General features: G+C 38.5%; 1 long non-coding RNA gene across 1 annotated transcript; it reads left to right on the forward strand.

Annotated features, from left to right (window-relative positions):
* The first annotated feature begins 533 nt into the window (after nucleotides 1-533).
* LOC309390249 lies at nucleotides 534-3736 on the forward strand. The gene is made up of 3 exons (XR_014175093.1): nucleotides 534-707; nucleotides 2515-2686; nucleotides 3478-3736. It is a non-coding gene; the product is annotated as an uncharacterized lncRNA (long non-coding RNA).
* Nucleotides 3737-7929: the final 4193 nt, after the last annotated feature.

Genomic DNA, 7929 nt, shown 5'->3' on the forward strand with positions numbered 1-7929 from the left:
CTTAGCCACTAAGCCACAGGCTCGCCTCCTTATCAGTTGAGCCAGGGAAATAGGTATCAGGGAAATAGGTATGTATTCATATATTTATTTATTTATTTATGTATGTATGTATGTATGTATGTATGTATGTATGTATGTGTATATATATATATATATATATATATATATATATATATATATATATATATATATATATATATATATATATATATATATATATATATATATATATATATATATATATGTTATATATAAAATATTTTATTTTAAGACTCTGCTTGCCAGACAGAGGTTGAGGACAAAAAAAGAAGACATCTCCTTATGTTGGCCATCAGAGTTTACATACAGGAAAGGGTGATCATGATGAGGACTATCCCATAATATTGCAGTTACTAATGTTGCTACTAATGTTGTAACCCTAGCTTCTGTTTCAACAAAAATGCAAATAATTGCTTCTTTCTGGGGGAGGAGATAAAACTGAAGCATATAAACCAGTTTGGTAAAACTCTGATAGCAGGTCTGTGCAACTGTAGCCCTAACTACATTTCTGTGCATATGTTGTTTCCCCCAGCAGTAGTTGTTGATCATTCTAAGTCATTTGCTGAATCTGGAGGACAGCATGAAGTTATTCATCACCTTTCTCCTTGTGGGCCTTCTAGCTCTTTGGATGGGATTCCCCACCACAACCGGGAGCAACCTCCGAACAGGTGAGACATAAAAATAGCTGTTTGGTGAAGAGAGATGATGGAGGAAAGAGAAGGAAGCCTCACTGAGTTTTATGTCTTTGTCTTTACTTTTAAATTGTCTCTTAGATAGAGCTAATAGAATATTAATTTATATAGCTTTTACTACTATAAGGGAAATTATGATAACATACGTTAAACTGTAATGCAGTTTCCGAAATGCAAATGTTTAAATTTTGTTGGAGATTCTCTTCATAAAATTAACTGTAGTGATGATATTATTCAATCAATCTTTGGACCTTGAGATAGATATAGTTGATATGCAGTAGATGATATAGCTATAGCAATAGAGATAGAGATATTACCTGCATCTCTAGATCGCAACCTTTTTCAACTATAGTTTCCATTTTCTCTCAATAAGTTGAAGGTGCACATTTCCAGTCAATCTATATTAATTTTATATCACTGGAAAAGAAATAAGAATGATTAAAAAAACTCTAAAGTTGAAATTGATTACTTAATCAACTTCACATTGGTTGCTGTGACACTTTTTTAACCTATAACATATTGCAGGTCTTTGAGGTTGGAGAAAGCTGTAATTCATTTTGATAAGGTTTAAATGAAATATGCAGTTGGAAAAAATCAGTGGATTGAATTGGCCTTTGAAACAAAGGTAGAATTAGGAATCCTACCGATAATATGTTGAGCAATATCTCTGGGGAAATTTCCTGTTGCTTCTTGTCAACTTTATCAACTATCCCTCCAAAGTGGGTAGCATTGAATCTTTCTCTGTGCATATAATAAACTTGCAATAGTTATCATATATTGAAATAATTTTCCATGACTTTTTTTCCAATTGTTCTGGCTTCAGTTAGGAAGGAGGAATTGTTCAGAGTTTCCCCTCGAAGAGGTGTAAGTCTAGCAGCAGATTGAAATCCTTTCTGAGGTACCTTTGAAAGTGTGGGATGCAGATGTTAACTAAGTCATCTCTTCATCCATGGTGGTGCAGTGGTTAGAATGCAGTACTGCATGTTACTTTTGTCGGCTAGCTGCAATTTGTCCATTTGAATCTCACCAGGCTAAAGCTTGACTCAGTAAAATGAGGACCCAGATTGTTGGGGGAAATTTGCTGACACTATAAATCACTTAGAGACAGCTGTAAAGCATCATAAAGCGGTAGATAAGTATAAGTGCTATTGCTATTAGTCTCCTGGAAAATGAGTTCAACGCTTTTATTCAAAAATCTTTGGTAATAATTTTGAGGTTGAAAGTGATGAGATTTTTTTGTCTGCTAATTACATGTACACACACACACACAGAGAGAGAGAGAGAGAGAGAGAGAGAGAGAGAGAGAGAGAGAGAGAGAGAGAGAGAGAGAGAGAGAGAGAGAGAGAGAGAGAGAGAGCAATAGCAATAGCAATAGCAATAGCAATAGCAATAGAACATAGACTTATATGCTGCTTCACAGTGCTTTACAGCCCTCTCTAAGCGGTTTACATATTGCCCCCAACTTTGATGTCATTTCTAGATTTTGGGAGACTCTCTCAACCTAGAAGTCACTGTCCCAAGTGCTCTTACCATCAAGTGACAGCAACACCAGGAAAGAGTATGAAAAGCTGGAAAAGTACCAGGGCCTGAAGAAGGAGAGAGGATGTGGAAAGTAAAAGCTAAAGTGGAATGGAAATTGATGCAATGGTGTTAGAAGTATTGTTGCAAGATATAAGCTGTTCCAAATAAAACTGCCTTGAGTGATGGTGAATTAATAACAATTAATAATGTAATGTAATAATCCCACTACATTTTCCCCTTGTTTCCCCTCTGCCATTTCTAGAAGGTCCAGTTAAACAGAAGCCAGGGGCGTGCCCAATAGATATCTGCGATTGCTCTGGTCCTCTGCCTAACAAGTGCTCGACAGATTATGGTTGTAAAGAGAAGAAGAAATGTTGTTACAAATGTTGTGCAATGCGCTGTGTGGACCCAGAATAAGACGTTCAGGGATTCAGGTAGTACTTTCTTCTCAAGGATGCACTGGGTTCCATATTATTATAGCCTTGATGAAAAAGGAAATCTTCCATGCTCCCTTCCCTTTAGCTTTGAAGCCTAATCTTCTCCCCAATCTTTCCTTTCTTTCTTGGGTGAATACCAGTGGTGAGTTGTAGGCGGTAAGCGTACCGGAGCTTGCCTGGAGCACTGGATACCGTTCTGGTATGGTGCTCCGGAAGGCCCACCCACCTGCCCGAGCTCCTTACCGGTCTTTTAAGTCTTTGGCACTTCCGAGCACGCGCATGGTGTGTACAGCGCCTGCGTGATGCAACGCTGAGCAGCTGGAGAGTTGCGGAGGCACTAAGATGCATGCGCATTTGTCCATGTGGATGCCGCCAGGCCCATTCCAATTGTACCGGTTGGAACGGGATCCTGGAACCCACCACTGGTGAATACAGATATTGCTTTCACTTCACCTGCCTTTGATTCCTTTGCTTCAAATTAGCTACCAGAAACTTTGATCAACCACATGCAAACCTAATTTGCTGGCATTGTTATAATTCATCAATATTCCCATAGAAGTTGGTCCTTAACACTTATTTCAAATTCTTCAGCCATCCATTGACAACTAGGGTTCCTCCAGCCTAGGCTGACAGAAGTTTTTCTTTATTATATAATTTGGCTGCTTCGTTGATGCTGCCTCCAGCAAAATGTTTCTTCTTGAATTAGTTTGGTAATTAGAAACAAAGACACTTGTTTAGCTACTTTTGTGTTGTCAAATTTTAACATCTAATTTGTAATCTGTTAACAGGTTCCCCATTGATGAAAATAGTTAGGCAACTCCATGTAAAACTCCAACAATTTTACAGCATCTTCTGATCCCTTCATCAGCCTCAGATGTTTTTCTTGATCAAGAGATGAAAACAGCAAGCTACACTGTTTTACTCCTGGTTATTTCAAAGAACTTTTCCTTCTTTCCTCCTTTCCTTCCTTCCTTCTTTCTTTTGGGGGGGCACAGCTTATTATAATGATAATGAAATATGAAAAATAAAGGAAGATGATTTGTTGTAATGGACATTTTTGTTTATCATAAATAAAATTAGCACCTCAAATTTCAGTTTTCAGGTCTTTATTTACCTACAGAATGCAGCTTAGTAATCTCTGGTAGACAAAATTTAATTACAATATTTCCCCTAAGAAGATACCTATCCATGGCAGGGTAGATTCCACTAAACTGTGAGTTGGTCTCATATTTCGGTATCACTAAGAAGGAAAGATTAAGAGCTTGAAAAAATACTTTTAAAGGTCACATTGTTAACAGAAGCCTTGAAGGTTAATGTTGCTATTGTTTAACCTGTTAACTATTTTTTTCTTCATATATACAATGTATGACAGATCAAATTGTATTTCAGATAGATGTAGAATCTTATATTATTATTGTTGCACCATATCTGTCATTGTTCAGCTGGGGAAATAATATGTAGTTTGTTTTTTGTCATTTTAATTTTAATTTTTAAATTTTTGCTTTGTCTTTGTAAATTGTATTTTGGATTTTAATCTTTTAAATAAAATAAAAATTAAAACTTACATTTTAAGTAGACACTTACAATGCCATGCCCTCAAATTGTAACTTTTATAGAGGCCCAGAACCATATTAGGATTGATAGGTTCAAAAGTCCCCAAGAGATCTAATAAGACAAAAAAAAAAAAAAGCTGCACGCCAAGCTTCTAAGTTACAGCTTAGGTGATTCACAAAAGCAACAATATCTGCTTCCACCCCATGCTTCACCTTGGACCATGATTGAAAGTATCGTAAGTCATTCATTTCCATCCTCCTTTCAATGAGCTCTTCCCCACTTAATCCTATTTCTCTTCAAATCACACTTATTTTTCAAACTGCATACTACCATTGCCCTCCTCAGGTCTAGGAAAGTTTGTTTATATCCTTTGGAAATATTTACCTCAACCAAGATTTACAAATTTTGTTGTTTGCAAAAGTTCTAATACATCTGGGAGTTTCTAGACCAAAAAAGGTGATGCAACTGATTCAAGTTTGTGACAGAGTACTCTCCTTAATAGTAAAAATAGTAGCACTAAATCATTTTCTGCTACCGGTGTATTAAAAAAATAAACTTGATTCACTACTTATTTGTCAGAGGAATATTAATTCCAAAAGTTATGACCCCCCTACTCCTTCAGCCCTGAAAAAAATATTTCATTCCTTCCATCATGCAGGGTTGATCATATATTTTCACAAGCCTATTTATACAACCATTTTGACTCACTTGATGAGGTATATTCTTCTGTGAACGAAATTTATTTTACGGAGGTTAAGAAACAATGTGACTTGCCTTGACCAGGTGCTTCAAATCACCTTGAAATCTCATTTGGAGTTAAAAAAAACATTGTGTGTGCCAAAGAAAATTACACAGGTAGAATCAAAGTAGTCTAAAGCAGTGTTTCTCAAACCTGGCAACTTTAAGCCATATGGACTTTACCTCCCAGAATTTGAGATTTATGAGAATTGAAGTTCACATGTTTTAAATTTGCCAAATTTGGAAAATACTGGTGTAAAGCAAAGCAATCAGCAACTTAGTTTTGCTTTAGAAATAGGGAGATCACATTATTTCATGAAACATCTTCAAGGAGGTGGTGATACAGGGGTGGGCTGCTGGGGAGTTGTATGAGTTCGGGCAATCCTCTAGCTAGGATTCTGCCCAGTTTGGTGAACCCCCAAATGCCATCCCTGGCTGGCTCCAGCCATCCCACCGCGTCCATCCCAGGAGTCTCAACGCAGCCCGTTCATCACGCAATGTAAGTGCAGGGCCCACACAGAGGCTGGGGGAGGGCAAAAAATGGGCTTACCAGACATTCCAGAAGTCCAAAAATGGGCCTGTTTCCAGCCTCTGGAGGGGCTCCAGAGCCCGGAGTAAGCAGTTTTCGCCCTCCCCCAGCATCAAGGAAAGCCTCTGGAGCCTGGGGAGGGCAAAAAAGCCCCTTTCCCCGCCGTGGTTCATGAGGCCAACTAGGTCATGTCCACCATGGCCACGCCTACCCAGCAATGGGGCAGTGAACCTGTTGCTGGAACTTTTGAAGCCCACCCCTGTGTTGTTAAAACAATTATGTTTAGTCTTATTCTACAGCATTCTAAGCATTTCCTCACCCTTTTTTAAGCTCATTGAGTGATGGAAAGAATGGAAAACTCAATGGAATTATTTGCCCTTGGACTAGAGTGACATTGGCCATGAGCTTAATGGCATATGTTTATCCATTCTAGGTAGTGTCTCAGTGCTTATAAAATACCATGTATTATTGTATTAAATATATTTCATTCAGTGAGGCATTAACACTATACTAGGTCTCACCCTTCTAGATTGCAACTGAAGGAGCATCGTGATCAAACCAATATTTTCTGTTTGTGTCTGATATGATATACTGCTAGAAATCATTTATTAGGAATTAAGCTTTGTTATTGGCTTCTGCTTATATTATTGTATGCTGTCAGGAATTAGTTGTTAGGAACTAATTCTAGCTTATTGTAACCTTGATACTGGTTGGCATTAGTGCAATTTGTTATCTCACTTCTGTGTCTCACTTCTGTTCTTGGCTTCAAAAGCTGGGCACATCCTTGAAAATATAGCAGAAACTATTACCCAGGAATATCAGGCCCCACAGATAAAGGAACCAGAGTAGGGAGTTTTCCTGCTTCATAAATTCTGAATCCTAAAAGCATTCTGCTGAATAAACTTGGGCAGGTGGGGGCACATATGGCTATAGGAATGCTCCATAGATAAGGTGGATAGAGACAGGGGCATGAACAAAAAATCCTTTAAAGACTATGTTGTTAATGAACCTTTGTCTCTAATTATGTAAACTTGTTTCTATCAGCATAAAATGTATATAATACTATAAGCTGCTCTTGCAGGAGTGTGGCTATTCCTTACATGCATTTTGTCTGTATATTTTGTATATAGTTTTGCAGTGACGTGCAGTGAGGTTTATGGCTAGTGAGGCACTGACCCAGTGGTGGGTTTCAAATTTTTTTAGACTTGTGGACTTCAACTCCCAGAATTCCACAGCCAGGCATGCTCAGTTCCGATTTAAAGCAACAGCATTTGTTTTTCTCCTTTGCAAAAGAAGATTCCTTCTTTCTTTTTCTTTTTCTTCTCCCGTCCCCTCCTTCCTCCCTCTCTCCCCCCTCTCTCAAACACAGACACTTTCCCCCAGCCCTGGAAGGATCCAGCCCAGCTTCACTGATTACAGGTTTGAAAAGGCAACATGGCTCTGCCTGCAATCAAACTACACTTTGAAGTTTGAATTCCTCCCCCTCCCTGTAACCCACACGTACCTTTTCCAGCTGTTTCAGAGAGGATTGCAACTCTGCTCTTGCCTCGGGTCCTCTGAAGAAGCCCCGCCCAAATGAACATCCTCCACTATGAGGCAGGAGAACTGCGTGCCTCACCTATGTCAGGAATCTTTACGCTTTTAACCCTTGCTTAACTCTGCTCGAGTGATCATAAAAAGCCTAAAGTCAGACTAGATGAGGCATGCAGTTCTCCTGCCTCATAGTAGAGGGCGCTTTTTTAGAGGCTTTTTTAAACAGTTAAGCAGAGTCATCCATGGTGAGGCAGCAACCAGCTCAGCTTTTTCCTTTTACATTTTTTTTTCTTTTCATGACGACAGTGGTGAGGCTGTGCCTCCCCTGCCTCCCCTGACTGCACGTCACTGTAGTTTTGTCACCCAGCCTTTTTACTTTGGCCATAAATAAAAAAGCAGTTATTGTTTGCAAGGCTCATCTCGAGTCTCACTCTCTTTGGCCTCTCAGTGGTTCTGGGAAACTTCTGGGACCTTACACAACTCTTTGGATGGGATTCCCCTCCACAACCAGGAGCGACCTCATAACAGGTGAGACAAAAAAGTAGCTGTTTGGTGAAAAAAGATGATGGAGGAAAGAGAAGGAAGCCTCACTGAGTTTTATGCCTTCAACTTTACTTTTAAATTGTCTATTTGATAGAGCTGATAATAATGATAATGCCATTATTATCATGGAAATATGTTTGCACATTTTAAACTGTTATGCAGTATAATTTACTCTAGTTTTTTTAATTATTCAATCAATCTGTGGACCTTGAGAGTTTTTCCATGTATCAATTTATCCAATAGATTTTGTTTTAAACCATGTCAGGACAATTCACAATTCTGTTGGAGACTTTAAACTCAAATTATCATTGTATCTTAGCATTGTAACTCTGATAGCAGTTCT

Source organism: Natrix helvetica, assembly GCF_964273705.1.
Source record: "Natrix helvetica genome assembly, chromosome: 3".
Lineage (NCBI taxonomy): Eukaryota > Metazoa > Chordata > Lepidosauria > Squamata > Natricidae > Natrix > Natrix helvetica.